Source organism: Podarcis tiliguerta (genome assembly GCF_965153285.1).
Source record: "Podarcis tiliguerta genome assembly, chromosome: 8".
Taxonomy (NCBI): domain Eukaryota; kingdom Metazoa; phylum Chordata; class Lepidosauria; order Squamata; family Lacertidae; genus Podarcis; species Podarcis tiliguerta.
In genome coordinates, this window is record NC_139541.1 from 15,649,327 (window position 1) to 15,671,234 (window position 21,908).

The following is a 21,908-nucleotide window of genomic DNA, read 5'->3' on the forward strand; positions in this document are numbered from 1 at the left end:
CCAGGAACACCCCACAAGAATGAAAGGAGGATCCAGGGTAGATGAGCCAGGCAGCAGTTTCAATTCAGGTTATTTTTATTGGGTCCCCATCCGGGGTCGCCAGCCCATCGCCCGCAGAGGCTTCGAGGAGTGCCCCAGGAAAAGTGGGGCCTTACTTTGACTTTTAGCCTTTCCCCCAGATTTCCTTTGTTGAAATGAGAACTTTTTGGGACAGTTCCGGGAATCTTATGAAGCGGATTAAGCAACGCTTGTCCAAACAGCAGACAAAAACCCTGCCCAGGCTAAGCCAGGAAACTTCAAAAAGGAAAGTCCCTTGTTATGAGAGCCCCTTCCAAATACAAACTTTAACAGCCAATATTTTTTTTGCAGGGTGGGTGGGCAGGGAGAGGAGTGATTGCGAGATTTGTTTGGCAAGGGGCAGTAGTCCTCATGGATCACTTCAAAGATTTCCAAACCTCATAGCTCAGTTGGTTACAGCAGGGTGCTGATAACACCAAAGTTGCAAGTTTGATCCCCGTATGGGACAGCTGCATATCCCTGCATTGCAGAGGGTTGGACTAGATGATCCTCAGGGACCCATGGCACCTGGGGAATTTCACAAACTGCCCACCAAGTGATGCTGGTGGGGATTGAGCCTGGGACCTTCTGCATGCAAAGCAGATGCTCTACCATTAAGCTACAGCCCTTCTCTTATGATATAGAAGCATAGAAGCTGCCTTAATACCAAGTCAGACCACCTAGCTCAGTACTGTCTGCACTGACTGGCAGGTGTACAATACCTTTTTTAAAAAAGGTAGGCTGTATGAACTGTGTATTGATTTGTAATGTTTTGTTGGGTCTCTGGACCGTAATAAAGATTGTTGTTATTAAAAAAAGGTGCATCGACCAGAAGGGGACACAGCCATCCCGGGTGAGGCCTCACAACAGGTTCGCATAACAGTCTTGTGTTATTTTCAATCCTGAACGGGGAATTTGCTTTGAGGATTCTAGGAGAAGCCAGGAAGTAAGACTCAAGCAAAGCGGTGGCTCCATTAGGGGGAATGGGTCGCCAACTGCAACTGAAAGGACACCCCTTCAGGAACAGCTGCTTGAAAAATCCCAAATCATCCAGCATTCTAGTCCCTGGCGAGGACAAGCCTTGACAGCGGTTTAAATTTGATTTCGAACCATCCAGCATTCTAGTCCCTGGTGAGGAAACGCCTCGTACCTTGCATCAAAATAAGCTTTGCAAAATCACAATTGTTTCTTTGCAGGCCACGAGTGGGGGGAGGGAATGCACATAAGCACAACTTTGGGAATGTTTTACATCACACAAAGTGACACCCCCATCCCCAAAGTTGGTAAGGGAAAAAATCATCCCCCCACCCTCTCTCTCTCTCTCACACACACACACACACACATGCACATTCTCCAAAGCAGACTTGGGTTGGGGAACCACTCACCACGGAAGTCAGAACATAATGCCACAGTAATCAGAAATTGTGCCTTTACGGCTATGCTTCACAGATTAACTGCAAAACATCCCAAAATCTAGAGCTTTCGGCCCCTTTAGCAAAGCAGCAACAAATCCACAAGAACCACCATCTTCCTGTTTAAGGCAGCAAATGCCCGATTAAGTAAGAAGCTGGCGACCTCTGGCCCTGTGGAGCCGGGCAGCGAGAGCGAAAGGGAAACAGCGAGCCGACCTTTTTGAAAACACTATAAAAGCTGTGTGGAAAAACCCTTCTACGCTCTAGCAACACAGGAAACAGAAGCAGGCAACGCATCTTCCAAGCCTTGCAGACACAGGCCAAGGTGAAAGATGGCTCTTTTGACACGGGGTCCGTCCGGAGAGAAAACAGAGCTGTTCTTCCCACCCACACCCATCCTCAGCAAGGCTGATGGCAGAGTTAGCAGTCCACTGACCTAGCCAGTAAACAGGGAAGGCAAGATTCTGGCCGTCTTCCTCTGCTAAGAACTTTTTTTAAAAAAGGAGGTCGGGAAAGATCGCCCTGGGGATGTTACATAACTTGTGTTCTTTGACCAGCGTTTTCCCCTAAGCTTCTGGCAGCGGCGAAGCGCCGCTCTCTCCGAATTGGAAGTGGAAAGGCCAGCTCACACGATACCCAGGAAATTGTGTGCGCTGCAAAGAAAGTGCAAAGCACTCACAGCCAGGTTTTAAGGCACTATCGGGTCCTTTCTTCCCGTTTGCTGCAGAACAGGGACTCACAAAGAGCTGCAATGGGCAGCCTCCCCCTCGATCGATTTACTCTACGCAGTCTGTGGGTTGCCTCCAGCTAAGTCATGCTGCTGGAATAGCTAATTATCTCCAGTGCATCTACTCTGAAGCAATTTGTAACAAAACAAGTTCGGAAAACAGGGACCTGTACAGAGATGCAATGGGCAGCCTCCCCCTTCATGAATTTACTATTTGCAGTCCATGGGTTGCATTCAGAGTAGGCACACTGAAATTAATGGACTACTCTGAGTAGGGCAAACACTGGATTCAACCCTACAGACCAGAACTGCTGAACAGAAGTCTGCAGAGAGCGTGTGTGCAAGACGAAGGAAGTGTGAAACACCAAGCTAGGATTTGGGCATTTATTCCAATTTGCAGCAAATTTGGCCCAAAGAACAGGGACTCACACAGCGGTACAATGGGCGGCCTCCCCTTGTATTATTTGCCAAGGCTTCCGCTCTCTGAATAAGCTCAATTTACCCAGTAGCTGTGGCTACTGTGGCACATGCCAGGGTTATGCCAACACATTATGTAAAGTGGGTGAGCATGGGTGGGGCTGAACCCTGCCGGGTTTGTAGTAGCCAATTTGCTACTGCCAGTGGCTAATTTAGGACTCCTTAATTACACACATCCATCACAGGCAATCCCTTAAAATTATGCATATCTGGGTAATCAGATGCACATGCATATTAGGGAGTTTGTGGGTGGAGGGCATGTTCTCCTGGGAGGCAGCATCAACAGCCAAACAAAAAGTCAGAAAGCAGTGGGAGGAAAAGAACTGCACACCTTGTTTGGACTATCTGCTTCTTTACAGATTAAGAACTGGACAGAAAGAAAGCGTTTCTTGAGCATCTTTAGGCAAGACACAATCCAGGTGTGCTGATCCCTTAGGACCACACCAAAGTCACAATTTTATCCCCACCCTATAGTAGTTCTACTTTCTTGGATTTTTTTTAAAGAGGTAAGTTACTAGTCCTCATGGAGGTAAGCTTCAAAGTGCTGCTGAAACTCAGCGCCCAGAAGGGTTGCTAAAGAGAAGGCTGGCCAAGGTTCCTGTGCCCTGTGTAGCTCATTTGGAGAACGCAAGAAGGGCCTTAAGATATCAGGCCAAAGGCTCACCTAGCCATCAAAGTGTAAAAAGAGGCTGGATCAGGCTAATGGCCTATCTTGTATGGCATCCTGTTCTCACAGTGGCCAACCGGATGCCTCAAATGGGAGGACCCAAGTGAAACCGATTCCAATTGGTGGCCTTATCCTTCAATAGCCTATGACTACTAGCATATACTAGAATTGTGCAAATTCACCCCTCCCTCCAACCTCGAGACAAAACTGTGTTATGCAACTGGAATTTGCAAGATTAATACATATATAGGCTGCAGAATATGTGTGTGTGTGTTAGTGGAGAATTTCAAGCTGTGTTCCCAGTCCCTATTACTGATCCTTTAACCCAGTGTTTCCCAAACTTGGGTCTCCCGCTGTTTTTGGACTACAACTCCCACCATCCCTAGCTAACAGGAAAGGGATGATGGGAATTGTAGTCCAAAAACAGCTGGATACTCAAGCTCGGGAAACAAAGGAACTCCGGTTAAAGCTGTGTTCCCCAAACGTGGGTCTCCAGCTATTTTTCTGCCCCCAACTGTGGGGGGCGCTGCAGAGCATCGCCACTACGGCATAGCGCATGTGCAGAATGGAAAGCGAGAAGCAGGGGGCACTAAATTTGGACTTGCACAGGGCGATGCAGAAATATGAAAGGCCAAATCCCACTACCACACAAACACACACACACACCGCACCTCCAGGCAAGGCTGGGAATGCCCCCCCCCATACAAAACTCCAGAGAGCAGCTGCCAGCTAGTGTGGACAGCTCTGAGCCAGACAGGCCAATGACCCGACTCTTCCTGAGACGGGTGAGATCCATCCTGGACCCTTTTGCATGGGAGGCAAGCCCTCAGCTATCGGATCTCGTGGCAAGAAACCCCAAAACCACCCACGGTCAGTATTGTTCTCACCCTGCCCTTTCCAGGAAGCCGATAAGACTGTCCACCGAAAGTGGCCACTGCAGGCCTCGGTTTCCCCATTGGCATCACTCCGCTTGCTTGCATAAGAGAGGCAGCAGCAGGCAAGAAACGATCCCCGGCGTTGCCAAACAGGCTTGTGGGTGTCACATTCACAGCCACGGGTTTAAGAGCAGAGGAAACTTAATTGTACACTCTGAGATGCAGAGCTGGCCAAGTGGGCATTTGGGGAATGTCATTCGTATCTGCCTTCTCACACCAGACTGGAGACACGGCCAAACAAACAACCGGTTTGCAGAACCAACTTGGCCACACAACTTTGGCACTGTGGTTGGAGTTTGCCCGGGAAATGTTTCAGCGCTGCAGCATCGGAGGCTGCTAGGACACTACATGCGCAGTAACAATAAACCACGCTTTCTGGCTTCTTGTTAAAGTCTTGTGACACCTTAAAACCAAATAATACATTCAGGGGGAAGGGAAGTGGGGTGGCTCTGGGGAACTAAATCAGCCTTGCATGCAGGATGTCCCAGGTTGTGTACCTGACAGCATCTCCAGGAGGGGCTGGAAGAAACCCTGGACACCTGTTGCCAGCCGTCAGCTGCCAACACTGAGCTAGATGCACCAAGGGCCTGATTCAGTATAAGGCTGCTTCCAATGTTATTTACGGCACATGTTTTCATGGGCTTCATTGGGTGTATTCACTTGCCTAACAAGCAAAAGGTCCTGAGTTCAAATCCCGGCATCTTCCCTGCCTGAAACCTCAAGAGCTGCTGCCAGTTGGTGTAGACAATACTGAGCTAGAGGGTCCATTTTAGATAGAAAAGGACACGGTTGATTTAGGGGAGTTCTGAGCTAGGTAAAAGAAGTTCAGATGGGCCCTAGACTTTCTTCCTTGAACAAGGCAGTGACCAAGTCCCATTTGTGATTTTATCTTGCCAAACTCTTTTCCGTATTATTATAATTAAAGTAAAACACACCCATGGGGCGGGGGGGAGATGGCAAGGAGAAACTAATACAAGTTCCAGAGAGGTTTGGGGCCAGAATTTGTGCCTTAGCAACACCCAAAGCGTTGGCATGGAATATCAGAAGCTGGGTGGAAGGCACATGAACAACATGACCCCCAAACTGCAAAGTTTTCTAGCTTAAAGCAAAAATGTGACCATTGGTAAAAGTTTAAAAGAGGAGGAGGAGACGGTGTGGTGCAGTGGTTAGAGTGCTGGACAAAACACCTGGGAGACCGGGGTTCGAATTCCCACTCGGCTATGAAGCTCAGTGAGTGCCTTTGGGCCACTCACTGTCTCTCACCCCAACCTACCTTACAAGGTTGTTGTGGGAATGAAATGAGAAGTGGGGAGAACCGGGTACTCCACCTTAGGTTCCTTGGAGGAAAAGGCGGGATTATATAAATGCAAATAAATACATAAAGTGTCTAGATTTCAGGGTTCTGGGAAAAGGCTGGGAAACTCCCCACAGCTGCTGAAAAAAATAAATAAAGCGCCATCCAAACCCACAAAGTCTTTTGTTGTTGTTTTTATACAATAAGGAAGTGGCATTGTTAAGTAAGGTTGCAGCCCTGCCCTGACCAGTCCGGTCACATTTTTTAAAAAAATTCTGTACAACACCTGGATGAGGAAAGGAGGGGAGGGGCGAAGGTGAAACAGGGGGGAGGGAATGCTTCTGTCACCTGCAGGGCATCAGTTTAGAAAGGCAGGAAGCTAGAGAATAAACAAACACCCATTTGTAAAGAGCTTTTGTCATCACAGGATTTAAAATGCTAGCATTGTTTAAAGGAAGGCTGTGCACGTGCCCTACATCTAAAGCATATGACTTGCCCCAAGGGATTCTGGGAAGTGTAGTTTAAGAATGCTGGGAAGTGCTGCTCTGCTAGGGATAAAACTACAGCTCCCAGGACTCTTCGGAAGGAAGCCATGTGATTTAAATGCATGAAGTGTACACAGCATAGGGGCTTGGATCCATGCCTCTGGATCTGGCTTGTGGGCATACATACAAACCTCTGGTATTTGCCCGGTTGGAAGGTAAAGGCAAAGGGACCCCTGACCATTAGGCCCAGCCGTGACCAACTCTGGGGTTGCGGTACTCATCTCGCTTTATTGGCCGAGGGAGCCGGCATACAGCTTCCGGGTCATGTGGCCAGCATGACTAAGCCGCTTCTGGCGAACCAGAGCAGCGCACGGAAATGCCGTTTACCTCCCCCCCCCTCGCGGGGATTTGAACTGCCAACCTTCTGATCGGCAAGCCCTAGGCTCTGTGGTTTAACCTACAGCGCCACCCGCGTCCCATGGTCGGAAGGTAACCTACCACAAAAAGCGTTAAAGCGTTATTATCTGTTGCTCCACCCACTTTTGCCTCTTGCTCCACCCACCTCCGACATGCAGACCCCAGGAGGCTGCCCATGAAGAGATGTCCTTTCAGCCTAACCTGCCTCACAGGGTTGTTGTGGGGACTGAACAAGTTACAGTGGTACCTCGGGTTACATACACTTCAGGTTACATACACTTCAGGTTACAGACTACGCTAACCCAGAAATAGTGCTTCAGGTAAAGAACTTTGCTTCAGGATGAGAACAGAAATCGTGCTCTGGCGGCACGGCAGCAGCAGGAGGCCCCATTAGCTAAAGTGGTCCTTCAGGTTAAGAACAGTTTCAGGTTAAGTACGGACCTCCGGAACGAATTAAGTTCTTAACCTGAGGTACCACTGTATGTGCGGGGAGAACAATGTATGCCACCCTTGAGAAAAAGGTGGGATAAAAATGCAGAAAGCAGACAAAACGAAGCCGCAATTCTCACAGTGCTTTAACTCCCTTGGCAAGGACTATGTAGTGCTGTGATGGGACCACTTTCGGTACCCATGATAATGAAGGAAGCCATGGGTGCTTAAAGCAGCATGATCCTGTTTTTAAATGTACAGGACAGGTGGGGTCTCAAAACCTTCCAACCTGGAGACATCATCCTCTGCTAAGAGAAGCTTCCTTGTTTAAAAGGGGGGGGGGGGAGGCGGCTTTTATTTTGCCAATCTAAGCAATGGCAGGTCATTAAAGGGGGGGGGGGAATCCCTCCTTGAAGTTGTTCAGGAAACTGACACGCAGATTAGTCACAACCAGGATAAGAGTGAGAAGAGGACTTAAAAATCATCCAAGAACAACAGGCCAAAGGGGATTCTTCCTTATCATGTGCTGGGAATGTGCAGAGGGAGGGTGGGGGTGGAATTCCTCCCCACTTCCGACAACCCGGCTGGTGAGGCAGCGTCCAGCAATGTGAGCACCCACTGATTTGGACAGACATGCCCAGGTTTTAGACACCCATCAGGAACACTTCCTATTGTTAAAGAGTCTGGAATTCACATCCCTGGGGAACTTGCAGCACCACGGAATGCACATCCCCACATGACAAGCATGTTCTGCTACAGACTGTCTCCTCAGGCATTTGCGCAAGCCACCCGTGAGCGGCTGGCTGCCGTGAAAAAAAATTAATCTGGGTGGAGTTTTCTTGTGGCACAATTCACAGAAGGTCCCGCTGCAGCCTGGTGTTTCTGAAGGAGCCTCCACAGGTTCGCATGCACCTGGAATTCACATTCCAGAAATCTCAGCTTTCACCTAATTAAAAAAAGAGGAAAAGCCACCAAGTTCCTAACAATTGCAAAATGAAAGTGAGGGGTCGGCGACATGGCACCCATCGTGAACTGCTGATTAAGAACTTCTGGGGTTAAAGGTTAGGACTTGTAACCCGCTGACCTTCCCAGACAAGGAAGAGGAGGAAGATATAGAAAAGATGCTTTGCACAAGCGAATTATTAACAATTCGACAAAGACTGTAGAATTGTGCTTTTCTAAAAACAAACAAACGAAAAACAGTATGGGATAAACACATCATATATATTATTGACTCCATCCACTCTTGTTGTTGTTGTTCAGTCGTGTCCGACTCTTCGTGACCCCATGGACCAGAGCACGCCAGGCACTCCTGTCTTCCACTGCCTCCCACAGTTTGGTCAAACTCATGTTGGTAGCTTCGATAACACTGTCCAACCATCTCGTCCTCTGTCATCCCCTTCTCCTTGTGCCCTCCATCTTTCCCAACATCAGGGTCTTTTCCATGGAGTCTTCTCTTCTCATGAGGTGGTCAAAGTATTGGAGCCTCAGCTTCACAATCTGTCCTTCCAGTGAGCACTCAGGGCTGATTTCCTTCAGAATGGATTGGTTTGATCTTCTTGCAGTCCATGGGACTCTCAAGCACCACAATTCAAAAGCATCAATTCTTCGGCAATCAGCCTTCTTTATGGTCCAGCTCTCATTTCCATACATCACTACTGGGAAAACCACAGTTTTAACTATATGGACCTTTGTCAGCAAGGTGATGTCTCTGCTTTTCAAGATGTTGTCTAGGTTTGTCATTGCTTTTCTCCCAAGAAGCAGGCGTCTTTTAATTTCGTGACTGCTGTCACCATCTGCAGTGATCAAGGAGCCCAAGGAAGTAAAATCTCTCACTGCCTCCATTTCTTCCCCTTCCCCTTCTATTTGCCAGGAGGTGATGGGACCAATTGCCAGTGGCCATGACCTCTTAAGCGACACCAAAGAACCATCAATTGCAGGCTACTGTAGTCAACCACTTAGGAGGTCTTAGTTAAGCTGAGCCCTGACATCACACCAAACCATGGCTAAGGAATGGCTGCAGCTAAGTGGTCAAGCATCTGCTTTGCATGCGGAAAGTCCCAGACCTCTCCGTGTAAAGCTGGGGAAAACATTTATCTGAAACGTTGAAAAGTTGCTGCCATTCAAAACAGACACTTCTGATCTAGACGGGCCAATGGTCAAGGTTGCTTCCTGTTTTCCAAAGCTTTAGCGTGGCTTGGTGCAATGTCCACATGAAAAACTTTCTCACATTCCACATGAACAAACCATTGCTCACATTCCATGTGAACAAACCATCACTCACATTCCATGTGAACAAACCATCACTCACATTCCACGTGAACAAACCATTCCTTTCAAACAGTAATTAAAAAAACCAGGGAATCAAAGGAATTTGGAACCCCAAATTGTGCACATGTGATGCAAACAGGGCACAATCAATCTCCTACAAATAATGCATGAAAGCCTCTAACCTAGGTGGGGGCGTGGCAAACGGTTTGCCAATTTAAAATTAAGGCCAGGAGGCCATGAACACTCTACAAGGAGGGAAGACCCCAAAGCACCATCACCAGCCCTTCTTCCCACACAATCTATGGACTATAGCATGTCACACCAAAGACAGAAGGCTTCCAAAACAGCAGGGGAAGAGGCTGCCCCCAGAGGACTCAAGGCAAGAAGTCCAGGCAGAAGACTCACACTCCAAAAAGGTTCCTTCATTAGCCTTCAATGCTACGCAACACAATTACAGAAAATTATGATGCCAGGTAGGGAGAAATAACAAAATTAGCTGTGTTGGCTCATTGCAGAGAGAAAGAGAAAAATCCAGACCCATCAAGTAATACCTCTATTAGGAGGAGCTAAAAAGAATCCTAAAAGAAGAAAGCTTCAGAGCTCATCTGGAGTCTTTGTCAAGCTGGAAGTTAAGCAAAATGTGGGGTGGGAAGGGGGAGAGAGACCCCCTCCCTTTTTATTTTAAGATTAATCCAACATGCACGCTCAGATTATCCCTCCCACTTTTGACTTCACATTTAGCTTGAGAAAGAGCCCTGGCAAACCTGAAAGCTTGCTCACCTCTTTGTGAATATCTTTTTTGCCAATATATTCCTCTTTTACTCAAGAGGATAGGAAAAGATGGACCAAGCCTGGGCAACGAGGACTGTGCATGCAGATTCTATTGCCCCATTTTGCACACACGCAAAATATCCAGATACTCTTAAAAATCAGGATTTAGAACTTCTGCTGTTAAAAACAGCACACCCTTGATTTAAAAGAAACCCTATTTTCTACTTCCAGAGGATCCTCTGCAGTTCCTGGGAAGCTTCCAATGAGGAAGTATGGAAGAGCTGCTACAAGGTGAATGTTTGAACCTATATGTGTGTCCAGCACTCGTGTGTATTGCTACACACTACTACTAACAGGTCTGGGACATTTTGCTAGAGTTATGACGTGCATCTTTTACAGATATTTGTTTACCCTTAACCTTATAACCCCATAAGGTTGGTTTATTAGACCAGTGTTTCCCAACCTTGGGCCTCCAGCTGTTTTCAAACTACAATTCCCATCATCCCTGACCACTGGTCTTGCTAGCTGAGGATTATGGGAGTTGTAGTCCAAAAACAGCTGGAGGCCCAAGGTTGGGAAATGCTCTATTAGACGAAATGAAAGTGACCCAAGTATATAAATGCTGCTTCAGACAGCAACATTGCAATATAATAGGCTTCCTCAACCTCGGCCCTCCAGATGTTTTTGGCCTACAACTCCCATCATCCCTGGCTAGCAGGACCAGTGGTCAGGGATGATGAGAACTGCAGTCTCAAAACATCTGGAGGGCCGAGGTTGAGAAAGCCTGCAAATATAAGATCTTTGGGATAAGTAATTTGTTCTGACACATATATTCCTTTGTTCTATCGTCCATTTCCTACAACTACCTGTCTGCTAGTTGTTCTGTTTACCTTACTTAGCTGATAGTTGAAATAATATAATCCTAGTGAGAAATGACTAACTGATTATCTCTGTTTGCCAAGTTCAAAGTTTATCTTACTATTGTCTATGTGGAGCCCATTCTTCTTACAGGAAACACAAATTAAATTTTGCTAGTAACACAAGATCACTGTGCTCATCTTTACATAAAGTCTTAAGAGATCAGAAAGGCTTCCAGGATGCATTTTAGGATAAGGCCTGATACCAGGGTCAAGAAAGTTAACTGAGGGGGTATATGATACCAAATGAAACCAACTGCGCTGATGCCACAATCTACAGTGATAAACCACTGAAAGATTGACAGACACTATTATGGAGCCACACCTACACAGCTTCAGAAATCACATTGCATCATGGGCCTAAGGATAGAATAATGCCATACCTCACAGGGCTGTTGTAAAACTACCGCTGAGATAGAAATCAGTGTAGAAGACAAACCACATGGTCTTTGCCAGGGGGCAAGACCAAGGCTAGGGCATCCTGAGTGGGAACCCCTGTCCTGAAACTAAGGGGCTTGTCACAACCACAGCCCCACACAGCACGAACTTGCCTGATCTTGTTTTCAAGCCGTCGCTGTGAGTGACCTTTTGCATTCTAGAGGGATGGCCTGTAAGCGGACACTGTTTACACAGCAGTGTGCTGTCCCCAGCCAAAGGAATAAAGCGCTCTGCTCGACACCTGTGCCTGTAGAACCCAAAGAATGGAAATTCTGATGGCTGCAGCGATCAGGTTTATTTTTTTTAGTGAGCGTGGCGCACTGGAAAGGGGGGGAAATTAAGGCCGATTCGCATATGCATTGGCAGCCCAGAACAATCACAACTGCAAGAAAATATTCTTACACAACGGTGAGACAAAGCTGTGCCGGCAAGGTGGCAAAATCCAGCTTATTTTGCAGAAAGCAACATCATTCTTATTATTACTGACCGAAGGAGGAATGACCGCTGGGAGGAGTGCAGAGACAAGAAATGCCACGGTGCATCTATAGCAGCACAACCAGATGCTTTCATCTGTCCCAGCTGCAACAAAACATGTCTCTCCTGTCTCAACCTCTACATCCGCAGCAGGTTGCAACCTTCCAACAGATTCACCCCCAAAAGGAGCCCTCCTCCATCCTCGAGACAGACAGATGCCAATAACCTCAGGGCAAGGCATCAAAATCGTTTCCAGCAGGAATTCAGTTTAGCATGCCTGCACACTGTCACATGCTTCCATAGGTCTTTGTTTTAATCAACAAAGGCTGGAATCTTGCATACTTTGAAAAGGAAAAGAAGAAAGAAAGGAGCTCAAAAGGTAATGTTCTCAGGAAGCTGACCGAGTGCTCCATGTGCAACCGCAGGAAAGCGCTCAGCTTTCAAGAGCTCTTAGCACCTCGCATCCATCACCTTGGAAATTCACTTTGCTAAGCAGTAAATGGGCTCCTTGCCCCAGCAGCAGAAAAGCACTTGCTTTGCATAGCAAAGGTTGAAGGTTCAGTCCTCTTGTCTCTAGTTACGATGATCATATAACAGGTGACAGGAAAGACTTTGGAGAGTCGCTGCCTGTCAGAGCAGACAGCACTGGGTTAGATGGCCCAAGGGTCAGACCCATGCAAGTTAATGTTCTGCTTCAGGGATACTTTAAACTATAAGCAAGCCTCTGTTCCACAAACAGTGGGATCATTTATTCTTAAGGGGGAGACTTAAAATGGAAGTATGGTGAGCCTGCCATCCAACCAACCAAGTTGCCTGGTTTGCATGCCACACTAAACAATGGTTTGTTAGACTACAGCTTAGTGCCATGCATGAACCCTGCCCAATAGCTTAGGCCCAGGGGTCAGCAAACTTTTTCAGCAGGGGGCTGGTCCATTGTCCCTCAGACCTTGTGGGGGGCCAGACTATATTTTGGGGGGGGGGGAATGAACAAATTCCTATGCCCCACAAATAACCCAGAGATGCATTTTAAATAAAAGGACACATTCTACTCATGTAAAAACATGCTGATTCCTGGACCATCCACCAGCCGGATTTAGAAGACGATTGGGCCTCATCCAGCTCCCGGGCCTTAGTTTGCCTACCCATGAGCTTAGCTATGGCTTGCTTACTGCTAACAAACCACAATCTCAAACCATGGCTTGTTGTCAGTTGATAAGTCTTGATTTGCCTAATTGTGGCCAAGTTGTTACGTGTGAACCGAGTACCATCCCTTAACAATGGCCCCCCATCCTGCCACAGACTCACGCCAAGCTACAAAGGCATGAGGAGCTGGAAAACGACCCAAACCTTGGAGAAAGATGGTCTGTTAAAATAAACCACAGCTTAAACAAACCATGGTTTAGCAGGAGGCATTAACCAAAAGAAAAGCTGCCTGATGTAATTTGTTGCAAACTCTAGCAGAAGGATCTGCAGAGCAATCCATGCACCACACAAAAACTGGCATTCATAGAGCTGAGGCACAATAGGCAATGGCTTCTTGGTGGTGGTGCCAGGACTGTCCCACACTGCTTGGGGCTGCTGATTCACCTGGCTTGCTGCTCTCTTTTAGTCTTTCAACACCATATTTATTAAGAACATAGGAAGGTGCCTTATGCAGAGTCAGATTGTCGGTCCACCTAACACAGTAGTGCCTACACTGGCTGGCAGCAACTCTCCAGGGTTTCACGTAGGAGCTGTTCCGAGTTCTACCTGGAGATGCCAGGGATTGAACTTGGGACCTTCTGTCTGCAAAGCAGATGCTTTACCAACTGAGCTATGGCCCCTCCGGAATTCACATTAGCTTCTAATTAATATCCCTGACGCATCTGCAGATGTTTGCAATAGAACTCCATCACAACCACCTGTTGATGTTCCTTTTAAAAATATCTTGCTGCTTATTGTTATAAAGGACATACCATTTCATTGTTTTGTCTACAGTGGACTATTTTCTATGGTGCGAATGCCTCCCACCAAAAATCTTTGTAGAAAAGCAAAACCAAGGAGAGAGGACACTCAGCTAACAATTTTTTTTAAAAATGACCTAGCCTAGCAGTTCTCAAACTTTTCTGCGCCCACAAAGCACGTGAAAATTGCAGGTGGTCTTAGTGGACAACTTAACAATTTTGCCGCCCGCTGTAATAGTTGTAACACTCTGTGCTAGGAACTGTATGATTTCTACCTGCATTTTTTATTGCTCCTTTTATTTCCCATATATTGCAGTCTTATCGCATTACAATGTGCATCCCGCAAATCAAATTGCGATGCAATAAAGTTCAAGGTATAAGAAATCTAAGACAAAGATTTGATGCAGGCGTGCCACAGACCCCCTGAATGAAGCTTGTGGGCCATTGGTGGTCTCTGAACCACAGTTTTGGGAACTCCCAGCTTAGTTTCATAGTTATTCCAAGCCTGTTGCATCTCTAAGTAGATTCAAAGGCAAGTAAGGGAAGACATCATAGAAGAGGTGGCAGCGCAGAGAAAGTGGATAGGGAGCAAGTTTTTATTTCTCTATTGTAACACAAACTGTGGACATCCAGTGAGGTTGAATAATGGAGGATTCAACTGTGGAACTCCCTCCCACAAGGATGGCCACTAATCAGGGTGGCTTAGACAAATTCATGGAGAAAGCTATTGTCAGCTACTAGCCAGGATGGTTAAGCTTTGCCCTCCGTAGTTGGAGGCAGGAATGCTTCCGAATACAGTGGTACCTCAGGTTACATACGCTTCAGGTTACAGACTCCGCTAGCCCTATTAGCTAAAGTGGTGCTTCAGGTTAAGAACAGTTTCAGGTTAAGAACGGACCTCTGGAACAAATTAAGTACTTAACCCGAGATACCACTACACCAGATGCTGGAAAACAGGGGAGTGATGTCTTCTGATCAGGTCCAGATGTTTCAGTGGGAAACCTGCACGGCCTTTGAAAGAACAGGATGCTGAACTGCAGGGGCCACTGGCCTGATCCAGCAGGCTCTTCTTGCGTTCTTCTGCAGGGATGCATTGAAGCAAGACTGAACAAACCTCCCCCTGCCAAAAAAACAACACAAGAGCACACCCACAGCCAAAGTTGCAGATGGCACAACAGGGTCACTGTTCACGGCTGCTGCACTATTGAGTCTGGGATGCACGATTCCTTGCCATAAGTGCGCATTTAAGTAGCAAGAAGAGACAAGACAGAAATTCGTTTGGAACGTGTCGGCCGCAGCCTCCAAACATCCACCAAACATTCCCCCCACTTTTGCTTTTCCATGGAAGCGCGACTCTTCCTTTAAACCCCTTCCAGTTGCCCATCTGCACTCTATGCTTAAAACAATGTCATGTGACTTTAAGCAGCAGCAATGGCTTCCCCCCCAAAGGATTCTGGGAGCTAGAGTTTGTTTTGGTTTCCCCCCATAGGTTTTATTATCCGTTCTGCACCACTTTAGCTAATGGGGCCTCCTGCTGCTGCTGCGCCGCCGGAGCACGATTTCTGTTCTCATCCTGAAGCAAAGTTCTTAACCTGAAGCACTATTTCTGGGTTAGTGGAGTCTGTAACCTGAAGCGTATGTAACCTGAAGCGTATGTAACCCAAGGTACCACTGTATTGGACTGGGACCAGAGAGACCAGGATTCAAATCCCCTAACTGGCCATGAAACTCTCTGAGTGTGACCTTGGGCCAATCCCTGCCTCGCAGGGTTGTTGTGTGGGGATTAAATGAGGAGGGGGAGCACCATGTATGCTGCCTTTAACTCCTTGGAGAAAGAGATGGGTTTTAAATAAACAGGTCAGGACAGACACCCCCACACCCACACAATCAAAGTTTAGTAAAGATCAACATGAAAAACGGAGAGACATGCTTCTCCCTCATAAGATTAGGATCATTCAATGAAGCTGAACTGTGGGAAATCCATGACAGGCTTTTGTTTTTTAGCACAGTGCATAGTTACGGAATTCACTCCCTTGATATGTATGGTAAAGGTAAAGGGACCCCTGACCATTAGGTCCAGTCGTGACTGACTCTGGGGTTGCGGCGCTCATCTCTCTTTATTGGCCGAGGGAGCTGGCGTACAGCTTCTGGGTCATGTGGCCAGCATGACTAAGCCGCTTCTGGCAAACCAGAGCAGCGCACGGAAACGCCGTTTACCTTCCCGCCGGAGCGGTCCCTATTTATCTACTTGCACTTAGGGGTGCTTTCGAACTGCTAGGTTGGCAGGAGCTGGAACCGAGCAACGGGAGCTCACCCCGTCGCGGGGATTCGAACCTCCAACCTTCTGATCGGCAAGTCCTAGGCTCTGTGGTTTAACCCACAGCGCCACCCGCGTTCCTCCCTTGACATGTAGTGATGGCTTTAAAGGAGGATTACAGAGGTCCATGGAGAAATCTACGGACCACAATGGCTATGTTTGATCAACCTGCACTCTGTGCCTCTGAACCCTGCTTGGTGAGAATCACAGGTGGGGAGAATTCTGATGCGCTCAGGTCATGCTTCCCATTGGGGCATGTGGCTGGTGACTGAGGACAGGGTCCCTGGCTACATGGACCCCCTTTGGCCTGATGCCTATGCCACCCCATCTGCTGATGTGAGCCGTTCAACCAACAGGTTTAAGAGCGCCACTTGCACTGAGCATTGCACATGGTGCACTGGAGGAGGGTGCATGCCCCACCCAGAGCCATGCATTGCACAAGACAGTACAGAGGAAGAGGGGAAACCAGGCACAGAAGCAATTAGAGGCCCTGCAAGTCACACGAGGAAACCGGGGTCATCTGGGTTCGGGACAGGACAGGGAGAGAGAGAGAACGAACCGAAGATGGCATCTTGCTTCCTAGTAATAAATTAGCACACTTGTCTTGTTCCTCGGATAAGACATGCTGTTCTCCAATTCTAAGACAAAGGCCTTTTCAGGTTTTATTTAAATGCGTCTACTGCCAGACCTGAAGTTACAGGAAGAGAAAGTTCTCCCTGGATTCCCTCGCCCCCAATAGAGCTAGCTAGATGGACCAAGGGTCTAAGTCAAGCTTTTCCTAGGTTCCTATGGAGAGTGTGACGAGGGGCGTGGCCTGGAGAGAACTTCAGGGGCCACACAGAAAGGCTTGGAGGGCCAGAGACGCCCCTGCGCTTGTAAGTGAACGTACAACACGCCAGCTTCCCAGGCAGCTCTCAGAACCAGGATTTCTCTGCCCCACCTGAAAGGGCCGCTCCCGGTCAGTGTAGTTGACACTGAACTAGATGGACCAATCGCTTGACTCAATAGAAGGCAAGTTTCCTGTGCTGCTGTGACTAGGGCGCATTGCGAAATTGGCCAAATGGCATTCTTTCTTCAGGAGATTTCTTAGATTTGTCACCGGGACCCCTCTGTGACTCAGCACACATACTAAATAAATACTGCTCTCCCTCCGAGGTCGGACTTTTGTTTGTTTCTGTTTTACTCTGAAAGCTGAAGCGATCTCACCTGCAGAATGCCCTGACCTCTGGCCGGGAAGTGTTTCTCTGCAACACGCTAATTGTCCCGGCCTGCCGATAAAACGAAGCATGCTGTTGCTCAACCCTGCAGCTAATCGTTGGGGACAATTACAGGGCGCCCTCCCAACCCTCAGCTGCAAATTTCTCACGAGAAGAATGGCCTCTGGCACCTTCATCAGGGCAGCACTGCAAGATGGGTAAGACAACCGGCTGTACTCACTGCTAGTCCTACTCACTAGCAGACCCCTCAAAATGAATGGCCAGGAACCACCTCTAGCCCCATTCATTTCAATGGGTCTACTTGGAGCAGGACTTAAAAGTTAGAGACAATCCAACAGCAGAATGGCATTTAAAAAAAAAAGAAGAAGCCAGATTTTCACAAGAAGTATCATGCGCTTGACTCCTCTCTCTTAAGGCTACAAGGTCGTAAATTACCGTACTTTTCTGTGTATAAGACTAGGTTTTCTTATTTAAATTTTTTTTTCAAAATTGTGGGCCGTCTTCTACACGGATACAATCTCTCTCCATTTTCTCAATTTGGAGTCCCCCAAAATAGGGGGCCTGTTATACACAGAAAAATACGGTATTTATTAATTAAATAATAATAATTGATTTTATATACCGCCCTATACCTGGGGGTCTCAGGGAAGTTCGCAGATTAATGTTTGGAAGGTGAGAGAAAGAGGTAATGATTTGGGCATCTGGCTTCAAGGAACATAGGAAACTGCCTTATACCAAGTCAGGCAAGTTGTCCATCTAGTTCAATATTGTCTACACTAGCTGGTAGCAGCTCACCAGGGTTTCAGCCAGGACTCTTTCCCAGCCTTACCTGGAAACACTGGAGTTTGAACCTGGGACCTTCTGCATGCAAAGCAGATGCTCTGTCCCCTTGTCTTTCAAGTGGTTTGGACTCCTTCACATGCCATGGCTTCAATACCTATAAAGCTGTTGTACTGCTGAGAGCAACTGGCACAAATTCAGTCAACAAGGCAGCATGAACAGGACCTGAACAGGAAGCATCCTAGCTGACAGATCAGTCTTCCTTATACTACATGCAGGGCCAGGCCAGCAAGATGTGGTGCAGATGTTTTGGACCACAACTTCCATCAGCCTCAGACACAGTCGATGGACTCGCCTCTACATTGTTCCACTGAACCATGTTTAGCTGGTGATATATCGCGATGTAGCAAACCAGAAATCACCCACCCCAATGGGCGCTCACTTCTGAAACATCTGGAGGGAACCAGGTTGGCAAAGGCACCACTGGCAAAGCACTGGGTCCTAGCAGAATACTTTCATTGGACACAGAAGCTATGGTTTTCCATACTATGGTTTGTTTTTCTTTTTTACAAAACAAATGTATTTTTATGAGAAAGACAATATATATTCTCTCTAAATATGTAATATGCTGGGGAGGGCGGGGATAGGGCTGTGATTTTTTAAAACGCTTCAACTACTAGGTGAATATAAAAAAACTTTCAAGAAGCTTCCCTAAAATCAGGCAGATTCTGCCCCCCCCCCCCATGCAAGTAATTCAAGGTATTGCAGGTCGCAAGCACCATCCTAGAAGAGGCATCCATGCCTTCACATCTATAAAGGAATGTGTTTCCTCAACAATATATTTAAGACATGTACATTCACCATCTAAATTAGGAGTAGGGAACTTTGGATCTCCTAATGTTGGACTCCAATTCCCATCAGACCCAGTCAGCATGCTCAATGGTCAGGAATGGTGCGAGTTTTAGTTCAGCAGCACCCAGAGGGTCCACAGGTTCTGGTCTAAAGGCTCCTTGGAGCTGGGAGCACCATCCAGAAAAAAGAGGCTCACTGTTGTGTTTCTGCACGAGTGCCTGCTCTGGCTTTTAATTTAATTAAACATGGCCGGGAAAGAATAATAATAATAATTTATTATTTATACCCTGCCCTTCCGGCCAGGTTTCCCCAGCCACACTGGGCGGCTTCCAACAACACACTAAAATACAAAAACCTATTAAATATTAAAAGCTTCCCTAAACAGGGCTGCCTTCAGATGTCTTCTAAAAGTCTGGTAGTTGTTTTTCTCTTTGACATCTGGTGGGAGGGCGTTCCACAGGGTGGGTGCCACTACAGAGAAGGCCCTCTGCCTGGTTTTCTGTAACTTGGTTTCTCGCAGCGAGGGAATCTGCTGCCTTTCTGATGGTGGTGGACTAACAACTCCCATCCGCCCCAGTCAGTGTGGCCAATAGTCAGGGGATATGGGAGTTGTAGTCCTGAAACACCTGTAAGTCACCACATTGGCTACCTGTGATGTAAACACCTTTTTTATGCTTTCTGCTTCTGAACCTTTTTGTAAAAAACAACAACCCTTGCCTGCAGATCCAGTCAAATTCAATCAACTAAAAGCTAACCTGATTAATAGAAATAGACATATAGGATACGGATCCCACCCCGACACACACTTCGGAGAAAGAAGCAAAGTCAGGGGGGTTCATAAAGGGTGCAAGAGCAGGCAAATCACTCACTGCAGCCTCTCTGTCTCGCAGAACTGCTGGGAGAAGTCAGGACCTCTGACCATCTAGCTTAGCACTGCCTGCACTGACTGGCAGCAGCTCGCCAGGCTTTCCAACAGGGAGTCTCTCCCAGGCCTGCCTGAGAGATAGGGGATTGAAAGTGGGACATTCTGCATGAATAGCATGTGCTCTGTCACCAAGCTACACAGCTGCCCCATGAGCTCAATTTGGGACACAGGTAAAGGATGCAGAAGAGCAGGCCCCAGGCTGATGGGAGCTGCGGTCTAAAGAAAAACATCTGGTGCTCCTGGGTAACAGCAAACGCTTTTGCAAAAGCAATCAGGCAGGCTCCAACTTTTCAAATGCTGGTTCTTCTCCTCCCTTCACTCCACTCCTGCCCCAAACAGGCAAAGCCCACGGAGATATTTCCGAGCCCCTTTCTATAGGGATTCAGCAACAGGGCAGCTGGATCCCCAGCTCAGCCCAGTGGCTTGGTGGGTGGCCTGTGGCAAGTCATTCTCCAGATGTACAGAGAGAATGGAAAAGCATCTGAAGTTTGGAAGGTTCCCAGGGTCTGGGAAACATGACGATGGCACCAAATGCTTTTTCAGAAGTGTTTTCTCAAGGAGGCCCGTTCCAGATAGGATGCAGAAACCAGACACCGGTGCGAACGGTGGCTCCCCAGAGGCCTACCTCGCAAGGTTGATGGGAAGATCGAGCAGGCAGAAAGGGGAAAAAGTGCCCACATGAGCATCTGAGAGTCAAGTTAAGTTTGCTTCTGTAAGAGCAACTGTTTTAAGAGACCTTGAGAATGCCTGAAATATCTGTCAAAGCGCTGCCACTTCTAGTCGTGCTAAGATCTAATAAAAACCACACGCCCAGAGTGAGATCCAGCTGTCACCCTTTCCGATTACAATTTCAATGGGAGGGTCTATGATCAATGGGAATCAAAACTCCCAATGTCAAGAACTGTGGCTCAGCGGCAGAACACTTGGCTCTGCATGCCACAGGTACAGTTCTCAGCCTCTCCAAGCAGGAGTGGGAAGACAGAAGCCCCAGAGGAACAGCTGCCAGCCAGAGTAGACAATACTGAGCAAAGATCTGACTTAGAAGAAAGCAGCTGCTCCCAAGTTCCTAGAAGTGCTGGATCGTAGCTTTCAGGTATCGGTTATACAGGCAGCCACGAGTAGGAAGAAATAAATGTTTTCCCTGGCTTTTAACAAACACACACACCAAATCGCCAATTTGCTCAACTTTTTGGAACATGCATAAGGCCATCCCAGGGTTTGTCAGCTCCAAAATTATCCCACAGCCGCACTTCTTTCTGCAAGACGATTCATACCACGACCCTGTACTTACTTAGTAAAAAAGACACACGGACAGGACTTTTTTAAGAGTCAAGGAAGTGTCCCCAAGACTGCTGTCTCAATATTATGCCATTTCAAAAGCAAAGAAATAAGCAAAAGGGCATGTTTATTTTGCTAAAGGGCTTTCAGCCCCTTACAACAACATCAGGGCGAGTCAAACATTCAGCGAATCCATTGATCCGGAGAGGATCTGCATTCACACGCAGCTAAAGGGGCAGCGACTACGAATCAAGAGACTCCAAGTTTACGGTAACAGGGGAGGGGCAGGGGGGGAAACACAACTCCCTTTCGCGGATATATCCCACCACTTTCCGGTCTTACCTCCCAACAAATCCGGGGCACACCATTCCGAGGTAGATCTTTTTTATTATTATTCCTCCCGAAGCCTGCTCATGGATCAGAGGTTTTGTTGGCGGGGGTTGCAAAATAAGGCTTATCGTCAACTCTGCGGTTGCAGGACAGTTGGGTTCTTTTTCCTCCTCCTACCCTGAACAAAGCGGCCAAAGAGTCTTGCGAGCAATATTGCAAATCTCTCTCTGTGTGTGTGTGCGTGCATGCACACGAGCTCGGAGCATGTACCTCGGGGTGGGTTGCAAACTCCGTGGACGACGAAGGCGGCAGCGAAGCCCCGGGTCTCTCGGATCGCCTTCACTCCCAGCGCTCCCCGCCTTGAATCCGACGCCAGGCCAGAGTCTCCGCTACTAAGAAGCCGAGCAGCGTCGCGTCACATGGGCTCCAAATAAACTCCCAGCTGCCCGGCCCAGCTCCTCCTCTTAAAGGAGACCAAGAGGGCAGGGCGCAGGA

General features: G+C 47.6%; 1 protein-coding gene across 2 annotated transcripts in view; it reads right to left on the reverse strand.

Annotated features, from left to right (window-relative positions):
* SPSB1 (splA/ryanodine receptor domain and SOCS box containing 1) overlaps nucleotides 1–21,849 on the reverse strand; it is a 34,779-nt gene extending 12,930 nt beyond the window's left edge. Inside the window, exon 1 of one of the 2 annotated variants that reach the window (XM_083454281.1) lies at nucleotides 21,426–21,849. The gene's annotated coding sequence lies outside the window, so the exon portion shown is untranslated. The remainder of the gene's footprint in view (nucleotides 1–21,425) is intronic. The other variant, XM_083454282.1, reaches the window with a different exon arrangement.
* Nucleotides 21,850–21,908: the final 59 nt, after the last annotated feature.